General features: G+C 50.5%; 1 protein-coding gene across 1 annotated transcript in view; it reads left to right on the forward strand.

Moving 5' to 3' along the window:
* FOXK2 (forkhead box K2) overlaps positions 1 to 23,375 on the forward strand; it is a 216,515-nt gene that overhangs the window by 81,244 nt on the left and 111,896 nt on the right. The window lies entirely within an intron of this gene.

Genomic DNA, 23,375 nt, shown 5'->3' on the forward strand with positions numbered 1-23,375 from the left:
GACCAGTACAACGAAATTGTAGTAGTGGACTGATGGGGATGGCTTAGATGATTTAAGAAAAAATCAGTTTGAAAAGTTAGGTCTTCAGTTGGGAGTAAAAGGTGAAACAATTTGGTGATCCTTAAGTCTCAGGAGACTTACCTCAGACTTATGGGGCTATCAGAGCAGAAAAGAACATTGAAGAGGCTTGTTTTGGGCACAGTAAGTAGAGGCATGATGGAGTGGAGGAGTGCCTAGTGGTTGGTGCAGCGAGCTTTGATCCAGGGGAATTGGGTTTGTTTCCCACTGCAGCTCCTTGTGACTCTGGGCAAGTCACTTAACCCTCCATTACCCCAGGTACAAAATAAGTACCTGTATATAATATCTAAACCGCAGAAAGGCGGTGTATCAAGTCCCATCCCCTTCTTCTCTAGTGTGTGCATATCAAACATATAGTTGGCAGTGTTTTTCTTACTCTCCCTGATGAGATTTTCCTTCCATTCTCTAGGTGGTAGGCAGAACTGGCCTCAGGCTCCCTAGAAGATTTTTGCTCAAGCCTCTGATTCCTCTCTGCCTTTCTAGCAGGTAGAATGGCAGCAGCCCCTCCTTTTTCTTCATTATGAACATTGTGGAACAAGCTGGAAATCGATTGTGAGACTAAGCATACAGAAAAAAATGTTTTGAGTTGTAGGGTAGTCCATATATCATCACTAGCACGTTATTTCTTAAGTTACAGGATCTGAGTCAATACGGCTTGTGTTGTGCATTCTAGTAGTAAAAAAAAAATGTACATTCCAGTTTGGCAAGCTAAAACTGTCAAGTTCCCCATGTTTGAGATTTTATCCTAATCTGGCCTTTTCAATTAAAATGTATTTATTCTGCCTTTCTCTAAGGACAAGCAGGCCAAATAATAGTCTCACACATGCATGACGTCATCTGACAGAGCCTGAAGCGAGTGCTGCCTTGCATGAATTTAGACAGTTCTAGCAGCGTCCCACTGCTCATACGTGGGTGTCTTCCTTCTTCCCGCCTAACGTGCAAGTGTAGATCCATCAGTCTGTTTTCCATGAAGCTAGGAGGACACATATTTGCAGTCTCCCCTTAGTGTGTTTTTTTTCCCCTCAACTTTTCGAGTGCCTTCCCATGCAGAGTTTACCCCTTTCTTGCTTATTTTTCTCAACATTTTCTTTTCAGTACCTTTCCCTATTAGAGCTATGTTATTTTCAGCCCTTCAAGTTTTGTTTTTTTCTCATGGCTGTTTAGGCCCACTTAGGCCTGAGCATGGCCTCAATTTGAGTCTAGCTCCTTTTTACTCTCAAAATTGAGGAGTTTAAGTTGGCCACTATTCATTTCTCGATGTCTAAGATGACCCCCAGAGGCTTCAAAAAGTCACCCAACGTAATTGGATGATTTCTATCATGGACCTGCACAATTGGTACTCTCAAAATTGAGGTGTTTAATTTGGCCACTATTCATTTCTCAATGCCTAAGATGACCCCCAGAGGCTTCAAAAAGTCACCCAATGTAATTGGATGATTTATATCATGGACCTGCACAGTTGGTATGTGATGTGCCTAGGGCCTACTCACCAGGCTGACTCTTGTTTTCTCTGTTTGAAAATGCATTTGAGGATACAAAGTGCATCAGGTCCAGCAGGAGAAGCATCAAACTCGATGGCTGCCCATACTACATCCACTATTGGGGGAGTGTACTTGCATTGATGAGGTCTCCACCTCATCAACATCGGGCGCTGATGGCAAGCTCCATTACCACTCAGCATTGGACCAGACACCGAGGACACATATGGATTCACCATTCTCTTTCGCATTCAGGGACCACGATGCCAAGCCTTGAGGGAAGCTTGAGAAGTATTAGCATTGGTCCTCTTCAAAGCACGGTGCTGGGAGCACTGGGGCATCAGCGTTGCTGGTACCCAAAAAGCTTTGGTGCCGAGAAGACCACTTCCTCTCTTTAGTGAAGTGCTGGTGTGCCAGGAGGGTGCTGGTGTACCAGTCTCTGGGCAGTCAGGTTCCCACTTCTAGTTCGACACCAAACTCTTCCTTGGGCTCTCTCTGAACCAGCTTCCCAGCCTTTGCCAATGCCTGCCCTCAGTGAACAGTACCGGGTCAGTTACAGGGAGGAGCTGGTGCAGATGTTCCAACTGCACCCTGCTTAGGCATCGAGGGTGCTTGCGCCAGCTGCAGCTGAACCCTCAGCTTCTTCCTGAGGCCCAGACTCTGCCTGTGGAGCGGTCTTTGATGCTGGGGCCTTGTTGGGCATCAACCCATGCAGTGCCGCTCTCAACATCTGGTGAGGAAGCTTCCTCATAGTCTGAGGGTAGTGCTGTATCTCGGCGCCCTCTGGGGTGTGTGCACAATCCACTGAGCTGGGGCAGACATAAACTTCAGAGTACTCTGAAGAGTCTGATCTGGACCGTTCATGGGAGTCAGAAGAGGATCCACATTACTTCTTGGAGGAGGAGTCCTATGGTATCCCTTCTGATCCTTCCCCACCACAGGAGAGGTGTAAATCTCACCTGAAGGTCTCTTTCACTGGTTTTGTTGAGGAGATGGCTTCTGCCATCCAGTTTATTTTGGAGCCCACAGTTGAAATGCTATTAGTTTTGTACTATGAATTTCCTCCCAAGGAAGAGGTCATAGTTCCATTACACCCTATTCTGAAGGGCATGCTGATGAAGAACTGGGAATGTCCCCCCCTTAGTGCATGTCATACTAAAGAAGGCAAATACAAAATACTGTATCCAGAAGTATTTGAAAGGGTACAACTGCCTCACCACTCCTTGGTAGTCAAATCCATTCTCAAATGGGCGAGAAGTTCCAGGACATACCTCAGCTCTTCCAGGTAGAGAGGCCCAGACTCTGGACTAGTTTGGGAGGGAAGGTTATCAGGCCTCTGCGCATCCAGACCAGCGCTAAATGAGCATTTGCTGAAGTCTCTGACACACAGTGTGCTCAGTCTTGTGGGCACTGTCAATCAGGAGCTGGCCTCAGAGCATCACCAGCTGACGAATAAGCAGCTGGAGTGCAGGACGTATCTGGCTATGGGCACCTATGACACTTTTGATATTGCATCCAGGCTGTCTGCTATGGATGTGGACTCTCTTTTATGGCTACGTGTCTCCGACATGGAACCAGTGGTTCAAGAGAGATTGGCGGACGTACCTTGCTGAGGTGACAACCTTTATGGGGATAAGATGGAAGAGGTTGCTGACATCCATTAAAAAACATACTGATAACATGCACTCCCTCTCTTGGCAGTCTCCAGCTTCATCTTCCTCAAATAGGAGGTTCTCGAGTGGGCCTAGGTGGAGACCCTACTACTTTCAAAAGGTGTAGGTTTCCACCACCTTCCCGCTCTACCCAGTAGTCTCAACCTTGTCAGCCACGGACCCAAAAGTCTCAGCTGGCTCCCCAGTCAAAGTCAGGGATGAGGTTTTGTCTGGCTCTAGGAGAGCATAAGCTGCAGTCCAAGTAACTGTCCTAGATGGCCTTACCAGTAGGGGAGGAGGCTGAATTATTTTTACATCAAAAGTGGTCCTTCATAATTTCCAACTGGTTAGTTGTTCAAATAGTCCATCTCGATTATGCACTAAATTGGGGATAGGATTTGATATACCACCTTTCTGTGGTTACAATCAAAGCGATTTACATATTATATACAGGCACTTATTTTGTACCTGGGGCAATAGAGGGTTAAGTGACTTGCACAAAGTCACAAGAAACTGCAGTGGGAATTGAACCTGGTTCTCAGGCCAATGCACTAACCATTAGGCTACTCCTCAACACATTGGAAGCCACCAACTTGCCCACCGAGAGCATTGTTCATCAGCTTTCAGCACAAACAGCTACTTGTAAAGGAAATCTCTGCCCTTCTACAGGTCAATGCAGTCAAACCTGTACCACCATGGGAAGAAGGGAAAGGATTCCATTTCGTTCCATCCTAGACCTGAGGGCCCTGAACAAATTCTTAGTCAAAAGTTGAGGATGATTTCCATGGGCACCCTTCTCCCCATGATTCAGGAAAAAGATTGGATATGCTCTCTGGTTTAAAGGATGCCTATACCCACATTTCAATGCTTAAGTATCTTGTATTTTAAGCAGGGAAATGCCACTACTAGTATCGCGTTCTTTCTTTTGGCCTCATGTCAGCTCTCAGAGTCTTTACCAAGTGCCTAGCAGTAGTCGCAGCATTGCTATGCAGATGGGAGCGTTTGTGTGTTCCCCTACTTGGACGATTGGCTAGTCAAGAGCACATCACAGGAGGGGGGCACAGGAATCCATGCAGTTAATTATTTGAGTACTGGAGCTACTATGGTGTGTTATTAAACTACCCCATGTCCTACCTGCACCCAGTACAGAATTGGAGTACATAGGCGCCATGCTAGCTACAGTGCAAGTTTGGGCTTTCCTGCCACAAGTAAGGGAGTCTGCCTTGGTTGCGCTTGCCTCACAGGCCGCAGCAGCAAGCAAGTCATAGTTTGGAAGATGTTGAGATTGCTAGGCCACTTGGAGGGACATAATCGAAAGGGATGTCCAAGTTTTGATGAGGACGTCCTCGCTAATTGTCCCCATCCAGGGGCTGGGAAACCCATATTTTTGAAACAAGATGGACGTCCATCTTTCATTTCGATAATACGATCAGGGATGCCCAAATCCTGAAATTTGGTCGTCCTTAGAGATGGTCGTCCCTAGTCTTGGTCATTTCTGATTTTCGGCAATAATGGAAACCAAGGACATCCATCTCAGAAATGACCAAATGCAAGCCATTTGGTCATGGGAGGAGCCAGCATTTGTAGTGCACTGGTCCCCCTAACATGCCAGGACACCAACCGGGCACCCTAGGGGGCACTGCAGTGGACTTCATAAATTGCTGCCAGGTACATAGCTCCCTTAACCTTGTGTGCTGCCCCCCCCCCCCCCCCCAAACCCACTAGCCACAACTGTACACCATTACCATAGCCCTTATGGGTGAAGGGGAGCACCTAGATGTAGGTACAGTGAGTTTTGGAGGACTCGCTGTTTCCTCCACTAACATAACAGGTAGGGGGGGATGGGGCTGGGTCCGCCTGCCTGAAGTGCACTGCACCCACTAAAACTGCTCCAGGTACCTGCATACTGCTGTGATGGACCTGAGTATGACATCTGAAGCTGGCATAGAGGCTGGCAATAAATATTATTAAAGATGTTTTTTGAGGGTGGGAGGGGGTTAGTGACCACTGGGGGAGTAAGGGGAGGTCATCCCCGATTCTCTCCCGTGGTCATCTGGTCAGTTCTGGCACCTTTTTGTGCCTTGGTCATAAGAAAAACACGACCAGGTAAAGTCGTCCAAGTGTTTGTCGGGGACGTCCTTGTTTCTTTCAATTATGGGACAAGGACTTCCTAGTGTTAGGCATGCCCAGGTCCTGCCTTCGCTACGCCCCCTTGAACTTTGGCCGTCCCTGCGACGGAGTGCAGTTGGGGACGTCCAAAATCGGCTTTTGATTATACTGATTTGGACGACCCTGTGAGAAGGACGCCCATCTTCCGATTTATGTCGAAAGATGGGCGTTCTTCTCTTTCGAAGATGAGCCCATTGGTCTCCACAGTGCATGTCATGCCCATGACACATCTCCATTTGAGGGCGGCCCAATAGAGACCATAGGTTCTCAGTGGTATGAGGCCACAGGGATCCTGGTGGATGTCACCTGCGTCTTTCTAGATCTAATTCGCTCCCTACTCTGGTGGACAATTTGGCTGAATTTGATCATGGGACTACAATTCCAAATTCCACAGCCTCAGAAGGCATTGACAGAGAATGCATCCGACCCCGGGTAGATGGGCTTCACATCCAAGAGACATGGTCTGCTCAGGAGACAGGTCTTCACATAAACTTCCTGAAGCTAAGGGCCATTTGGAATGCTCTAAAGGTATTCAGAGATTGGTTGCTGAAGCAAAGTCTGACCTCATAGGTTGCAATGTACTATGTGAACAAGCAGGTGTCGGGAAGCAGTGGGGATATGGCAGTGGGCCAACCTTCACGGGATGGTTCTGCAGGCCATGTACCTGACTGGCAAGGAGAACAGCCTGGGGAATAGCCTGAGCAGGGTGATGCAACTTCACAAGTGGTCTTTCAGCATAGGCATAACCCACAAGATTTCAGAGTGTGGGGCACCCCCTCAGTGGATCTTTTTACCACTCATCTAAACAACAAAGTCCCTCAGTTCTGTTCCTGGCTCAGATCGTTTGGCAGACTAGCATCAGATGCTTCTCTCCTTCTTTGAGAGGAAGGGTCTGTATACGTATCCTCCCATACTTCTCATAGAGAACGTTGTTGAAACTCAAGCAGTTTCGGGGAACTATGATCCCCATTGCCCCCTGTTGTCCAAGACAGATCTGGTTCCCACTTCTTCTGGAGTTGTCCTCTGACGAACTGGGTAGATTGGAGTGTTTTCCAAACCTTATTTCGTAGAACGATGGGTCTGTTGCACCCCAAACTCCTGTCTCTGGACTTTATGGCCTGGATGTTGAGCGCATAAAATTTCAGACTATGAATCTGCCTGAGGGTGTCTCCAGAATCTTGCTTTCTTCCAGGAAAGATTCCACTGAGATGATATTCTTTTAACTGGAGGAAGTTTACCGCCTTGTGCGAGGGGAAGGCCCTAGAGCCTCTTACTTGCCCTACAGAAAAAGTGCTTGAATACCTCCTATACCTCTCTAAATCTGGTTTGAAAATCAACTCTATGAATGCTTACCATCTCCGTGTAGGCAGTATGCCCATCTCTGTACAGCCTCTAATTGTTTGAGTCATAAGGGGCTTGCTATTGACAAAGCCTCCTGTTAAACCTCCTACTGTGGCATGAGGTCTTATTGTTGAGCCACCTAACTCCTATCATCTGAAATATCTGACCTAGAAAGTTGTGTTTTTGGTGGCAGTCACTTCAGCTCACAGAGTTAGCGAGCTTCAGGCCCTAGTAGATTCATCTTAAACAGTTTCATCACCATAGAGTTGTTCTTCACATGCACCCTAAGTTCCTTCCTAAGGTAGTGTCGAGCTCCATCTTAACCAGTCAGTTGTTCTGCCAGCATCTTTCCCTAAACTTCATGTCCATCCTGGCAAAAGTGCACCTTCTATCTGGAGCAGACTAAAGTCCATACAGTCCACCCAGCTTCTTGTTTGTTTGATCTAAATAGGATGGGGATATCCATCAGCAAACGCACACTTTCCACTTGGCTAGCAGATTGTATCTTCGCTTATGCCCAGGCCGCGCTGACTCTTGAGGGTTATGTCATGGCTCATAATGTCAGAGGCATTATATTCATTGGTAGATCACTTGAGAATGGCTTCCATCAAGGATATTTGCAAAGCTGCAACGTGATCTTCAGTCCACACGTTGACATCACACTGCTGCCTTGAGCAGGATAACACGATATGACAGCCAGTTTGGTCACACAGTCCTGCAGAATTTGTTTTGTGTCTAGAATACAATCCACCCTCCTAGGTCTGGTTTGTTCTGTTCCAGGCTTCACCTTCACAACCAGTTTGTAAATAGTTTCAGGTTAACTGGCTTCAAGGCCTCAATGTTTTGAGTCTCTGTTGTCCTGGCATTGTTGTTTTCATTGAGCCTGGTAGCTAGGGAGTCCTACATATGAGAATACATCTGGCATGTTTGTCCTTGGAGAAGGCAAAGTTACTCACCTGTAGCATGCGTTCTCTGAGAACAGCAAGCCAAGTATTCTCATATACCCTCCCACCTCCCCTAGGAGTTTCCTTCTTAAGTTATGTCTTTTGACTGATGGGGCTTATGCGTTGGGCAGGAAGATACCCGTGCATGCATGGTGGGACGGTGCTAGGACTTTCTAAAAGCAATAACTTCTAGGCAGCATCTGCATTGGGCTTCGTTGGATGACGTCATCCACATTTGAAAATACTTGGCCTGCTATCCTCCGAGAACACCTGCTGCAGGTGTATAATTTACTTTTCCCAAGGGTAAAGCAGATAATGTAAAATATGACGTGTACTCTATAGAAGAATAATGCATACATAATTAGAGAAATACACTGAGAATAGGTATGAGTCAAGAACTCTGCATAAAATGATTGTATGTAAAAGATGAGGGGTACATTGAGTGCAAGAACGATGCAAGATACATCGAGCACCAAAATAGGAGGAGGCGAGGACAGCATATAGAGGTAAACCTCTGGGAAGAAACTCTGGTTTCAGAAGTTGGAGGCAGACAGATTAGAGTCTAGGGAATGACCTGGTTAAGTAAGGTAACAAGTTTCTGTGCATAATTTTAGAAATGTGTTTTTAACTGCCTTGCACCTGGAATATGTATGCACGTAACCTTGTATGTTTTGCCAGTGCTGGTGATGGGAAGGACAGAAAGCCAGCTGGGTAAAGTGTGTATGAACGTAATTTCGGTTGGTCTTTATGCTTCAGAGTTATCAAAAATGGAATTACGCTATCTTCTGTTCTCAACTCATTAGGCCCTCTTGAGGAACCAAAATAGTAACTTAGGGAAGATGGCTATAGTATGCTGAGTTAAGTGTGCTTTGCACATCATGACTGAAGAATGGGCAAGTAGAAGGAGGACATTTGTATGGGACTTCAGAAGTCCCTGAAATTGCCTGTTAACAGCAGAGTTCTATGCCAGAGCTGTTAGGCTATGTACTTGCCTTGTGGCTACTGGAGTCCAGTGCAGCCTTTGATTGATTGATTTAAACATTTCTAAACCACACTATCCAATTGTCCTAGGCAGTGTACATCTGGAACATACACAGTGAAAGACACAAAAAACATAGCAGAATACACACAACTACTACAAAGAATCACTAAATGAACTCATCTTTACCAAGACTATCTTGCGGCAGTAAGTAAACTACTCAGGATGATAAAGCCTGAGCAAAAAAAATGATTTTATTTATTTGATACTTGTATGCTACATTATCCAAATACAATTGTTCAGCTCTGTGTGACTTACATAATAGTACACGTTAATGTATAATATGTGTTATGAAAACTGTAAGAGTTAAACATTCTTGAAAAATTAGTGGCAAGGAGAAAGATCTTGGCTATAGCCGATTTCAACGTCTAGTGATGGAATTTATTGGAAAGAAAAGCCTTCAAGAATTTGCAAAAGGTCAGATAGTTACTGAGTTGTCTTCAGTCCTTCAGTTTAGGAAACAGATATCACAACTAAGCTCGCAGGCGAAGTATTCCAAATAGCCTCTCACACACAATCTGAAGCATTGCTGAATGGTTAGCTTCAAGCCTAACGCACTTGAAGGAATGTCCAATAAAAGTTTATCCGAAGAATGCAGACTAGAGATGGCTGATACATATGGAAATGATTATGAATGTAATTCTTGTAAACTGCCAGAAAAGTAGATGGTGTGGGTTATACATTTTATAAATAAAATCTTAAAGATGAAGCTAAAGCCAGGGGTGCATCATTGTTCAAGGCCTTAAAATATCAAGGTCAACACCTTAAACTTAATTTGCCAAAATACAGGAAGCCAGTGCAATTCCTTCAAAGCCAAAGTAATGTGATCAAATTTCAGTAGTCCTGTCAGAAGCTTAGCAGCAGCATTTTGCACAAGCTGAAGAGATTGAATCATCGATTTATAAAGGCCCAAGTACAATGAATTATAATAATCTTCTACCGATAATACCAAAGCTTGCAAAATTGTCAGGAAATTCACCTCAGATAACAATTTCTTCAAACACCTTAATCTGAACCTGAAGAAGACCTTCCTGATGATGTTTAAATTGAAAATTAGCTTCAGAGTGTAGGTATCTTGGGGTTCTATTAGACTCTATCTCAGTATCTGCAAAGCTTACCACACCAGGGCCAACACCCAAGATTTGATTGTTTCAACAAAAACAATATCTGCCTTTTCCCTACAGTCAACCTCAGCCATTTGGTGGTAAACCAGGATCCTAATCAGTGGCGTACCTACATGGGGGCCTGGGCCCCCACCAAACTGGATCTGTGCCCCTGGTTGCTGGCAGGGGTTCCCAACCCCCCTGCCAGCTGAAGTTTTTTTTTCCAGCACTAGTCTCCGGCACCACTGCATTTCCTGCCCTGCTCTCTCTTCCCCTCACCCCAGCCAGCCAAGACATGTGCGGTGGCAGCGGTGCTTCAGCTGGCGGGGGTTGAGGACACCCACCAGCCAAGGTATATGTGCAGCAGCGGCGGCAGTGAGTGGGTGGGGGGGGGGGGGGCGGCAAGGCGTTGGTGGGTGGGGGTGGTGGGGAGGCAGACCAAAATGTGTCCCCTCACTTTGGGTTCTGGCCCCCTCCCACCTCGAGGTCTCACTACGCCCCTGATCCTAATGTCTGCGAGCACATCTTCAAAAAAGACATCACAATTACAATCTAGGTCTCAACTCTATAATTAGTTACACATTATTTTAGATTATATTACAAATTACTCTCTAGTAACTGTTTAACATTTTAAAATATATTTCTTTATTAATAGATCAATACAATTATCCTAAAATAAAATCCATTCCCTTAACCCATAGTTATTAACCAATCCATACACCAATACATTTAAAACCAAACAGTTCTCCACAATACTCTTTCAATACACATTCAAATAGCATATATCTGGCAATCTTTTACATCAATGTGTGATCATAGCTCTTTAGTCATGTGTTAATCCACTGCTCCAGAGTCTCCCACAAGATTCATTCTTGCTTCAAATCAGACTCATTGAATCACCAACTTGTAAAATAGTTCTGTCCTTTTTTTCCAACAAACCGTTGTAACGTTAGTGATAAATCTTGAGCAACCATTGATGATGTCAATCAGCAACATCCAAACTGTCCATTTTCACTATTAGCAGTATCATATGTTCCAGATATATTTTTTGAAAATGTTGTTACATTTGTATTAGAGTTTCAATCTCTCCTGTTCTTATAGTATTCCACCATACGACCAGGACCCAAAAAAGACATCAGAGACAGAACACGTTACTAAGAAAAAAAAAAACTGAATATCATCAGTATAAAGTCGATATTGAACACTCAGACTATAGAGAACACAACAAATCGGGACCAAATAGTATTAGAGTATAGCCGAGAGGGTGGACCCTTGTGGCACACCCGTAGTAATAGGAATCCAAGCTCAGTTTTCTTCACCTAAACAAAAAAAATAATGCTCTGAGAGAAATGAATGGGACCACTCTAAAACTGTACCCTGAATCCCCAATGAATATAATCTACTTAGTAAAATTGTATCAAAGGCCATGAAAATATCCAAGAAAATCGTTAAATATTCCTCACCTCTATCAAATCCAGGATGTATTAAATCAAATACAGATAACAACAACATTTCAGTTGAATGTTTAGATGTAAAACCATATAGAGCCATATCAAGCAAATCATTCAGATCAAGGAAATTGTGCAGTTGATCCAACACAAGCCTTTCCAAAATTTTTGCCAAGAACTTCAGGGTTGAGAGAAGACAATCGCTGAAGGGCGAATAGTTCACAACTTGTTTAGGATCAAGTGCATCGTTCTTCAGCAAAGGACAAACAGATGCGTTTTTCAAAGTCCCAGGGACAATCCCTTCAGATAGCGACTTGTTCATGATAGTAGTTGAAGGGAATCACAAGATGAGAGTTCTGCTGGATGTGTAGATAAAGTCTCAATGAGAGGACTGCTCTCCCATTCTGGTGATAGCTGAGATCAAGTGTAGTGTAGATGTCCCTCTAGAGTTGACCATCCATGAGCCCTGTCAGGAAGTGTAGTGAAGGATGTGGCAGACCTTGGAGATGCTAAGAAGTTTGATAGTTTGGGATCTGCCAGCTAAGGAGGGGGAAAAGTGAAGGAAGACTCTTGTGTGGCGGGGGGCTGGTGAGGCGTTCTGGAGTAGTAGTTTCTGTCTTAGGACGGGTTTCACAATTATTGTTGAAATTCCAGTTGTAGTGGGAAAGTTATGTATAATATCTCCTTTGAAGAAGCCTGCTTTTTTCTCCTTGAGAGTATTTGGCATGCTCTGACTATACTGAAATTGTCTTGTCTTTATTGGGGTTGGTTACTATTAATGTAGGATGCAAGCTCAAGGGACTTGCATGTTGACCTAGTAAGAGGTTCACTAACTTAGAACAGTTTGCATCTCAACTGACATCTGTGCAGATTGGTTTAATTCAAAACAAGAATATTGTGTGCTGTAAGAGATTTGTTTGTGAAGACAAGCAACTTTTCACATCATTATTAGTCTATCTTGGCATTTAGCCTAGATTACTGTTTTCACGTTACTTAGCTCTTTAAACCCCAGCATTAACTTTTACTTTTGAGATCAAGACTTTCTACTCTGTATTGTAGACTGAATGTTTAGTGACTGATGCACATTTATATTTTGAGTTATCACCGTACACCATTATTGTGGAGCCCATTGATATTATTGTAGCTAGAGCATATTATAACTGCTCTGGTTTGGAGTTGTTGGCTACAGATATTGCTCTGGGTTTGGGGGGGGGTGACCATATGCTATATGTACCTTAGTATAGCAGTTAGTTCGCATGCTGTTATTTATAATAGGAATGTACATGCTATTTTATGTAATGTTTTGCCCAAGAAGACCAGAAGAAACCTGGAATCCGTAAACAGTGCAGTCTTTCGATAACATGTGCATTCACACCTGATAGTATGATAGCATTTGGAGTGACTAAAAGGCTCTAGATCCCCTATTACAAGTGCACTAGTTGAGTTCTCCGAGGACAAGCAGGCTGCTTGTTCTCACGACTGGGTGACGTCCGCGGCAGCCCCCACCAACCGGAAGAAGCTTCGCGGGCGGTCCGCACGCAGGGCACGCCCACCGCGCATGCGCGGCCGTCTTCCCGCCAGTCTTTTCTTTTCCGCGCTGCAGAGAGTCGTGCGTCGCCGCTCTCTCTTAGTCAGCCCCGGAAAACGGTCGCGTTGTCCGCGAATTCGCTAATTTTCTGTTTTTTGTTGCCGCGCGCTTCAAACCTTTTTTTTCCTTTCCAAAAAAAAAAAAAAGAAGAGAACGCGCTGAATTTTTCCCTCGTTTTCTAGCGGGGGCGTCGCGTTGCGGCCTTGTGGCCGCGCGGTCGATTTATTTTTCGAGGTGTGATTTACCGCCACCATCGACGACTTTAACTTCGCCGACACGATTTTTCCGTCGATGTCCTCGAAGGTCCCGAGTGGATTTAAGAAGTGTGGTCGGTGCGGCCGGCCTATCTCGCAGACCGACACCCACGCTTGGTGCCTCCAGTGCCTCGGGCCGGAGCACAATATCAAGTCGTGTTCTTTGTGTCTTGGTCTCCGGAAACGGACTCAGGTTGCGAGGCAAGTTCTTCGGGACCGTCTTTTTGGAACTTGCGCCGGCCCCTCGACGTCGACCTCGATGGCATTGGTATCGACGGCCGGTTCTTCGGTACCGGTATCGATGTCCGCGAAATCGGCACCGATGGCATCGACCCCAGGAGTACAGGACCCATCGGCCCGCCGGTCCTCCGGTGACGGTAGGGGTGAGAGGCCGCGTGGGCAATCGGCCCCGGTCACTCCCTGTACTCATGGCCCTCGGGACCGAACCCTGTCCGACCCGGCCCCTCGAGATCGAGGGGGATCGACCTCCTCCTCTCCGTTCCACCTGGCGCCGATGACGGGCACCGCAAAAAACAGAAGAAGCACCGTCATCGGTCCCCATCGATGCGCCCGGCCCTCGGTGCCGGAGAGGAGTCGACACCGAAGCGTCCACTTCGAGAGGAAAGGTCCCCCTCGGTAGTGGAGGTACCGACGTGTCAGGGTCCCAGCACTTCGGTGCAGTCTCCTGGACCCGAGCAGCTTCCGGCACCGATGCCTCTACCGGCCCCCCCCCGTCTTTCCCGACAGCGGGCCTGGACGAGTGCCTCCGAGCCATCCTTCCGGGGATCCTGGAAGGGCTGATGCGCCAGGCTGTGCCGGCGCCGGGGGTGCTTACGCCCTCGGCGCCGTTGACTGTGGCGCCGGCGAGCTCTAGCCCGGTGCTGAGGCCTTCGACATCACCCGCCGCTTGCGGCGCCGGTCTCGACCGCCACGCAGGTGGAGTCCCCGTCGATGGAGGGAGCTTTGTCCCCGACGGGCGCGGGAGTCCACCGCTCGACGACACCGAGGCCTCGGTGCCTCGACGTCGAGCCGGGCCCGGTTGAGGACTCAGTTACATGAGCTTATGTCCGATACCGAGGAAGAGGCCTCGTGGGGGGAAGAGGAGGACCCCAGATATTTCTCCTCAGAGGAGTCTGTGGGCCTTCCCTCTGACCCCACGCCTTCACCGGAGAGGAAGCTCTCGCCTCCTGAGAGCCTCTCCTTTGCCTCCTTTGTCAGGGACATGTCTATTTGCATTCCCTTCCCCGTGGTCTCTGTGGATGAGCCGAGGGCTGAGATGCTCGAGGTCCTCGACTATCCATCACCATCTAGAGAGTCCTCCACGGTGCCGCTGCATAATGTCCTTAAGGAGACACTGCTTCGGAACTGGATGCGACCGTTATCTAATCCCACCATCCCCAAGAAAGCAGAGTCCCAGTACAGAATTCACTCGGACCCAGAGTTAATGCGGCCCCAATTGCCTCATGACTCGGCGGTCGTGGATTCTGCTCTCAAGAGGGCACGGAGTTCGAGGGATACCGCCTCGGCGCCCCCGGGGCGGGAGTCTCGCACTCTGGACTCGTTTGGGAGGAAGGCCTACCAATCTTCCATGCTCGTGACCCGCATCCAATCTTACCAGCTCTACACGAGCATCCACATGCGGAACAATGTGAAGCAACTGGCGGACCTGGTTGACAAGCTCCCGCCGGAGCAGTCCAGGTCTTATCAGGAGGTGGTCAGGCAGCTGAAGGCGTGCAGAAAGTTCCTGTCCAGGGGTATCTATGACACCTGTGACGTGGCATCTCGTGCTGCGGCCCAAGGTATAGTGATGCGCAGGCTCTCATGGCTGCGTGCCTCTGACCTGGACAACCGCACCCAGCAGAGACTGGCCGACGTTCCTTGCCGGGGGGATAATATTTTTGGTGAGAAGGTCGAGCAGCTGGTGGACCAACTGCATCAGCGGAAAACCGCCCTCGACAAGCTCTCCCACCGGGCACCTTCAGCATCCACCTCAGTAAGTGGACGTTTTTCCCGGGCCCGGCAGGCTGTGCCCTATTCTTTTGCCAAGCGTAGGTACACCCAGCCGGCCCGAAGGCCTCGTCAGGCACAGGGACAGCCCCAGCGCGCTCGTTCTCGTCAACAGCGTGCGCCTAAGCAGCCCCCTGCGCCTCCACAGCAAAAGCCGGGGACGGGCTTTTGACTGGATCCACGGGAACATAGCCGCCCTCAAAGTGTCCGTACCGGACGATCTGCCGGTCGGAGGGAGGTTAAAATTTTTTTCACCAAAGGTGGCCTCTCATAACCTCCGACCAGTGGGTTCTCCAAATAGTGCGGTGCGGATACGCCCTGAATTTGGCCTCCCTGCCACCAAATTGTCCTCCGGGAGCTCAATCCTTCAGCTCCCATCACAAGCAGGTACTTGCAGAGGAACTCTCCGCCCTTCTCAGCGCCAATGCGGTCGAGCCCGTACCACCCGGGCAGGAAGGGCAGGGATTCTATTCCAGGTACTTCCTTGTGGAAAAGAAAACAGGGGGGATGCGTCCCATCCTAGACCTGAGAGGCCTGAACAAATTCCTGGTCAAAGAAAAGTTCAGGATGCTTTCCTTGGGCACCCTTCTGCCAATGATTCAGAAAAACGATTGGCTATGTTCCCTGGATTTAAAGGACGCATACACTCACATCCCGATACTGCCAGCTCACAGACAGTATCTCAGATTCCACCTGGGCGCACGGCACTTTCAGTATTGTGTGCTGCCCTTTGGGCTCGCCTCTGCCCCACGGGTGTTTACAAAGTGCCTCGTGGTGGTAGCGGCGTATCTACGCAAGCTGGGAGTGCACGTGTTCCCATATCTCGACGATTGGCTGGTCAAGAACACCTCGGAGGCAGGAGCCCTCCGGTCCATGCAGTGCACTATTCAACTCCTGGAGCTGCTGGGGTTTGTGATAAATTACCCAAAGTCCCATCTCCAGCCAACCCAATCTCTGGAATTCATAGGAGCTCTGCTGAATACCCAGACGGCTCAGGCCTTCCTTCCCGAAGCGAGGGCCAACAACCTCCTGTCCCTGGCTTCGCGGACCAGAGCGTCTCAGCAGGTCACAGCTCGGCAGATGTTGAGACTTCTGGGTCATATGGCCTCCACGGTCCATGTGACTCCCATGGCTCGTCTTCACATGAGATCTGCTCAAAGGACCCTAGCTTCCCAGTGGTTCCAAGCCACCGGAAATCTAGAAGATGTCATCCGCCTCTCCACCAGTTGCCGCACTTCGCTGCTCTGGTGGACCATTCGGACCAATTTGACCCTGGGACGTCCATTCCAAATTCCTCAGCCCACGAAAGTGCTGACGACGGATGCATCTTGCCTGGGGTGGGGAGCTCATGTCGATGGGCTTCACACCCAGGGTCTGTGGTCCCTCCAGGAAAAGGAGCTGCAGATCAACCTCCTGGAGCTCCGAGCGATCTGGAACGCACTGAAGGCTTTCAGAGATCGGCTGTCCTGCCAAATTATCCAAATTCGGACAGACAATCAGGTTGCAATGTATTACACCATCAAGCAGGGGGGCACCGGATCTCGCCCCTTGTGTCAGGAAGCCGTCGGGATGTGGCGTTGGGCTTGCCAGTTCGGCATGCTCCTCCAAGCCACATACCTGGCAGGTGTAAACAACAGTCTGGCCGACAGACTGAGCAGAGTCATGCAACCGCACGAGTGGTCGCTTCATTCCAGAGTGGTACGCAAGATCTTCCGAGAGTGGGGCACCCCCTCGGTGGACCTTTTCGCCTCTCAGACCAACCACAAGCTGCCTCTGTTCTGTTCCAGACTTCAGGCACACGGCAGGCTAGCGTCGGATGCCTTTCTCCTCCTTTGGTGGGGAAGACCTTACTGAAGCTCAAGCGAGACCACGGCACCATGATTCTGATCGCGCCCTTTTGGCCCCGTCAGATCTGGTTCCCTCTTCTTCTGGAGTTGTCCTCTGAAGAACCGTGGACATTGGAGTGTTTTCCAACTCTCATTTCGCAGAACGATGGAGCGCTTCTGCACCCCAACCTTCAGTCTCTGGCTCTCACGGCCTGGATGTTGAGGGCTTAGAATTTGCTTCACTGGTTCTGTCTGAGGGAGTCTCCCGTGTCTTGCTTGCCTCTAGAAAGGATTCCACTAAAAAGAGTTACCTTTTCAAGTGGAGGAGGTTTGTTGTTTGGTGTGAGAGCAAGGCCCTAGAACCTCGTTCTTGTCCTGCACAGAACCTGCTTGAATACCTTCTACACTTATCAGAGTCTGGTCTCAAGACCAACTCAGTAAGGAATCACCATAGTGCAATTAGTGCTTACCATTATCGTGTAGAGGGTAAAGCCATCTCTGGAGAGCCTTTAGTAGTTCGATTCATGAGAGGCTTGCTTTTGTCAAAGCCCCCTATCAAGCCTCCTGCAGTGTCATGGGATCTCAACGTCATCCTCACCCAGCTGATGAAACCTCCTTTTGAGCCACTGAATTCATGCCATCTGAAGTACTTGACCTGGAAGGTCATTTTCTTGGTGGCAGTTACTTCAGCTCGTAGAGTCAGTGAGCTTCAAGCCCTGGTAGCCCATGCTCCGAATGCTAAATTTTATCGTAACAGAGTAGTCCTCCGCACTCACCCTAAGTTCCTGCCAAAGGTGGTGTCGGAGTTCCATCTTAACCAGTCAATCGTCTTGCCAACATTCTTTCCCAGACCGCATACCCGCCCTGCTGAACGTCAGTTGCACACATTGGCCTTCTATCTGGAGCGGACACAGCCCCACAGACAATCCGCCCAATTGTTTGTTTCTTTCGACCCCAATAGGAAAGGGGTCGCTGTTGGGAAACGCACCATCTCCAGTTGGCTAGCAGATTGCATTTCCTTCACTTACTCCCAGGCTGGGCTGGCTCTTGAGGGTCATGTCACGGCTCATAGTGTTAGAGCCATGGCAGCGTCGGTGGCCCACTTGAAGTCAGCCACTATTGAAGAGATTTGCAAGGCTGCGACGTGGTCATCGGTCCACACATTCACATCACATTACTGCCTCCAGCAGGATACCCGACGCGACAGTCGGTTCGGGCAGTCGGTGCTGCAGAATCTGTTTGGGGTTTGAATCCAACTCCATCCTCCTTTATTCTGTTCAGGCTGCACTCTCAGTTAGTTGTTCTTCGTAGGTCAATTTCTGTTATGCCCTCGCCGTTGCGAGGTTCAATTGACCTGGGTTCTTGTTTTGAGTGAGCCTGAGAGCTAGGGATACCCCAGTCGTGAGAACAAGCAGCCTGCTTGTCCTCTGAGAAAGCGAATGATACATACCTGTAGCAGGTGTTCTCCGAGGACAAGCAGGCTGCTTGTTCTCACGACTGGGGTGACGTCCGTGGCAGCCCCCACCAACCGGAAAAGGCTTCGCGGGACGGTCGGCACGCAGGGCACGCCCACCGCGCATGCGCGGCCGTCTTCCCGCCCGTGCGCGACCGCTCCCGCCAGTTCCTTTTTTTCCGCGTCTGGAGAGAGTCGTGCCTCGCCGCTCTCTCTGTTTCAGCCGCCGGATTTCGATCGCGTTTACGCGGATCGTGCTTTTTCTTTGTATTCACTTTGATTAGTTACCGTCCGGTTTCTTTTAAAAAAAAAAAAAAAAAACCCTGCGCGTGTGGAGCATGCGCTCCCTTTTTCCCTCGCTTCCAGCGGGGACGCCGCGTTGCGGCCTAGTGGCCGCACGGTCGTTTTCCTTTTCGTGGTGTGATTTCAGCCACCATTGACGACTTTGACTTCGCCGACGCGATTTTTCCGTCGATGTCCTCAAGGGTCCCGAGTGGATTTAAAAAGTGTGGTCGCTGCGGCCGGCCGATCTCGCAGACCGACACCCACGCTTGGTGCCTCCAGTGCCTCAGGCCGGAGCACAATATCAAGTCGTGTTCCCTGTGTCTCGGTCTCCGGAAACGGACTCAGGTTGCGAGGCAAGTTCTGCGGGACCGTCTTTTTGGAACTTGCGCCGGCCCCTCGACGTTGACCTCGACGGCATCGGTATCGACGCCCGGCCCTTCGGTACCGGTATCGATGCCCGAGACATCGGCACCGATGGCATCGACCCCAGGAGAACAGGTCCTGTCGGCCCGCCGGCGAGGGTAGAGGTGAGCGGCCGCGTGGGCAGTCGGCCCCGGTCACTCCCTCAGCCCGTGGCCCTCGGGACCGAACCCTGTCTGACCCGGCTCCCCGGGACCGAGGGGGATCGTCCTCCTCCTCCTCCATACCTCCCGGCACCGGTGACGCGCATCGGAAGAAAGACAAGAAGCGTCGTCACCGTTCGCCCTCGGTGCATCCGGACATCGGAGAGGAGGCGGCGCCGAAGCGTCATCGTCGAGAGGAGAGGTCCCCGTCGGTCGTGGAGGTACCGACGCGTCAGGGTTCCGGCACCTCGGTGCCGTCTCCTGGCCCCCATCAGCTTCTGGCACCGACACCCCTACCGGCCCCACCGCCTTTCCCGGCAGCGGGCCTGGACGAGTGCCTCAGAGCCATCCTTCCGGGGATCCTGGAAGGGCTAATGCGCCAGGCTGTGCCGATGTCTGTGGCGCCGGTGAGCTCTAGCCCGGCGCCGGGGCCGTCGACACCGCCGCCGCTTGCGGCGCCGGTCTCGACCGCCACGCAGGTGGAGTCCCCGTCGATGGAGGGAGCTCCGTCCCCGCCGGCGCAGGAGTCCACCGCTCGACGACACCGAGACCTCGGTGCCTCGACGTCGAGCCGGGCCCGGTTCAGGACTCAGCTACATGAGCTTATGTCCGATACCGAGGATGAGGACTCGTGGGGGGAAGAGGAGGACCCTAGATATTTCTCCTCAGAGGAGTCTACGGGCCTTCCCTCGGACCCCACGCCTTCACCGGAGAGGAAGCTCTCACCCCCCGAGAGCCTCTCCTTTGCCTCCTTTGTGCGGGATATGTCTATCAGCATTCCCTTCCCCGTGATCTCTGTGGAAGAGCCGAGGGCCGAGATGCTCGAGGTCCTCGACTATCCATCGCCACCTAGAGAGTCCTCCACGGTGCCGCTGCACAATGTCCTCAAGGAGACACTGCTTCGGAACTGGGTGCGACCGTTAACTAACCCCACCATTCCCAAGAAAGCAGAGTCCCAATACAGGATCCGCTCCGACCCAGAGTTAATGCGGCCCCAATTGCCCCATGACTCGGCGGTCGTGGATTCTGCTCTCAAGAGGGCACGGAGTTCGAGGGATACCGCCTCGGCGCCCCCGGGGCGGGAGTCTCGCACTCTGGACTCGTTTGGGAGGAAGGCCTACCAATCCTCCATGCTCGTGACCCGCATCCAGTCATACCTGCTCTATATGAGCATCCACATGCGGACCTATGTGCAACAACTGGCGGACCTGGTCGAGAAGCTCCCGCCGGAGCAGTCCAGGCCTTATCAGGAGGTGGTCAGGCAGCTGAAGGCGTGCAGAAAGTTCCTGTCCAGGGGTATCTATGACACCTGTGACGTGGCATCTCGTGCTGCGGCCCAAGGTATAGTGATGCGCAGGCTCTCATGGCTGTGTGCCTCTGACCTGGACAACCGCACCCAGCAGAGACTGGCCGACGTCCCTTGCCGGGGGGATAACATTTTTGGTGAGAAGGTCGAGCAGATGGTGGACCAACTGCATCAGCGGGAAACCGCTCTCGACAAGCTCTCCCACCGGGCGCCTTCAGCATCCACCTCAGCAGGTGGACGTTTTTCCCGGGCCCGGCAGGCTGCACCCTATTCTTTTGCAAAGCGTAGGTACAACCAGCCGGCCCGAAGGCCTCGTCAGGCACAGGGACAGCCCCAGCGCGCTCGTTCCCGTCAACAGCGTGCGCCTAAGCAGCCCCCTGCGCCTCCACAGCAAAAGCCAGGGACGGGCTTTTGACTGGATCCACGGGAACATAGCCGCCCTCAAAGTGTCCGTACCGGACGATCTGCCGGTCGGGGGGAGGTTGAAATATTTTCACCAAAGGTGGCCTCTCATAACCTCCGACCAGTGGGTTCTCCAAATAGTGCGGTGCGGATACGCCCTGAATTTGGCCTCCCTGCCACCAAATTGTCCTCCGGGAGCTCAATCCTTCAGCTCCCATCACAAGCAGGTACTTGCAGAGGAACTCTCCGCCCTTCTCAGCGCCAATGCGGTCGAGCCCGTACCACCCGGGCAGGAAGGGCAGGGATTCTATTCCAGGTACTTCCTTGTGGAAAAGAAAACAGGGGGGATGCGTCCCATCCTAGACCTGAGAGGCCTGAACAAATTCCTGGTCAAAGAAAAGTTCAGGATGCTTTCCTTGGGCACCCTTCTGCCAATGATTCAGAAAAACGATTGGCTATGTTCCCTGGATTTAAAGGATGCATATACTCACATCCCGATACTGCCAGCTCACAGACAGTATCTCAGATTTCGCCTGGGCGCACGACACTTTCAGTACTGTGTGCTGCCCTTTGGGCTCGCCTCCGCTCCACGAGTGTTTACGAAGTGCCTCGTGGTGGTGGCGGCGTACCTACGCAGGCTGGGAGTGCACGTGTTCCCATATCTCGACGATTGGCTGGTCAAGAACACCTCGGAGGCAGGAGCCCTCCGGTCCATGCAGTGCACTATTCAACTCCTGGAGCTGCTGGGGTTTGTGATAAATTACCCAAAGTCCCCCCTCCAGCCCACCCAGTCTCTGGAATTCATAGGAGCTCTGCTGAATACCCAGACGGCTCAGGCCTTCCTTCCCGAAGCGAGGGCCAACAACCTTCTGTCCCTCGCTTCGCAGACCAGAGCGTCTCAGCAGGTCACAGCTCGGCAGATGTTGAGACTTCTGGGTCATATGGCCTCCACAGTTCATGTGACTCCCATGGCTCGTCTTCACATGAGATCTGCTCAATGGACCCTAGCTTCCCAGTGGTTCCAAGCCACCGGGAATCTAGAAGATGTCATCCGCCTCTCCACCAGTTGCCGCACTTCACTGCTCTGGTGGACCATCCGGACCAATTTAACCCTGGGACGTCCATTCCAAATTCCGCAGCCCACGAAAGTGCTGACGACGGATGCATCTCGCCTGGGGTGGGGAGCTCATGTCGATGGGCTTCACACCCAGGGTCTGTGGTCCCTCCAGGAAAAGGATCTGCAGATCAACCTCCTGGAGCTCCGAGCGATCTGGAACGCACTGAAGGCTTTCAGAGATCGGCTGTCCTACCAAATTATCCAAATTTGGACAGACAATCAGGTTGCAATGTATTACGTCAACAAGCAGGGGGGCACCGGATCTCGCCCCCTGTGTCAGGAAGCCGTCGGGATGTGGCGTTGGGCGTGCCGGTTTGGCATGCTCCTCCAAGCCACGTACCTGGCAGGCGTAAACAACAGTCTGGCCGACAGACTGAGCAGAGTCATGCAACCCGCACGAGTGGTCGCTCCATTCCAGAGTGGTACGCAAGATCTTCCGAGAGTGGGGCACCCCCTCGGTGGACCTTTTCGCCTCTCAGACCAACCACAAGCTGCCTCTGTTCTGTTCCAGACTTCAGACACACGGCAGGCTAGCGTCAGATGCCTTTCTCCTTCATTGGGGGACCGGCCTCCTGTATGCTTATCCTCCCATACCTTTGGTGGGGAAGACCTTACTGAAGCTCAAGCAAGACCGCGGCACCATGATTCTGATAGCGCCCTTTTGGCCCCGTCAGATCTGGTTCCCTCTTCTTCTGGAGTTGTCCTCAGAAGAACCGTGGAGATTGGAGTGTTTTCCGACTCTCATTTCGCAGAACGACGGAGCGTTGCTGCACCCCAACCTTCAATCCCTGGCTCTCACGGCCTGGATGTTGAGGGCGTAGACTTCGCTGCGTTGGGTCTGTCTGAGGGTGTCTCCCGGGTCTTGCTTGCCTCTAGGAAGGATTCCACTAAAAAGAGTTACTTTTTCAAGTGGAGGAGGTTTGTCGTTTGGTGTGAGAGCAAGGCCCTAGAACCTCGTTCTTGCCCTGCACAGAACCTGCTTGAATACCTTCTGCACTTATCGGAGTCTGGCCTCAAGACCAACTCAGTAAGGAATCACCTTAGTGCGATTAGTGCTTACCATTATCGTGTGGAAGGTAAAGCCATCTCTGGAGAGCCTTTAGTCGTTCGATTCATGAGAGGCTTGCTTTTGTCAAAGCCCCCTATCAAGCCTCCTACAGTGTCATGGGATCTCAACGTCGTCCTCACCCAGCTGATGAAACCTCCTTTTGAGCCACTGAATTCCTGCCATCTGAAGTACTTGACCTGGAAGGTCATTTTCTTGGTGGCAGTTACTTCAGCTCGTAGGGTCAGTGAGCTTCAAGCCCTGGTAGCTCATGCTC

This window comes from Microcaecilia unicolor, chromosome 6 (assembly GCF_901765095.1).
Source record: "Microcaecilia unicolor chromosome 6, aMicUni1.1, whole genome shotgun sequence".
In the NCBI taxonomy this organism is placed as follows: Eukaryota; Metazoa; Chordata; class Amphibia; order Gymnophiona; family Siphonopidae; genus Microcaecilia; species Microcaecilia unicolor.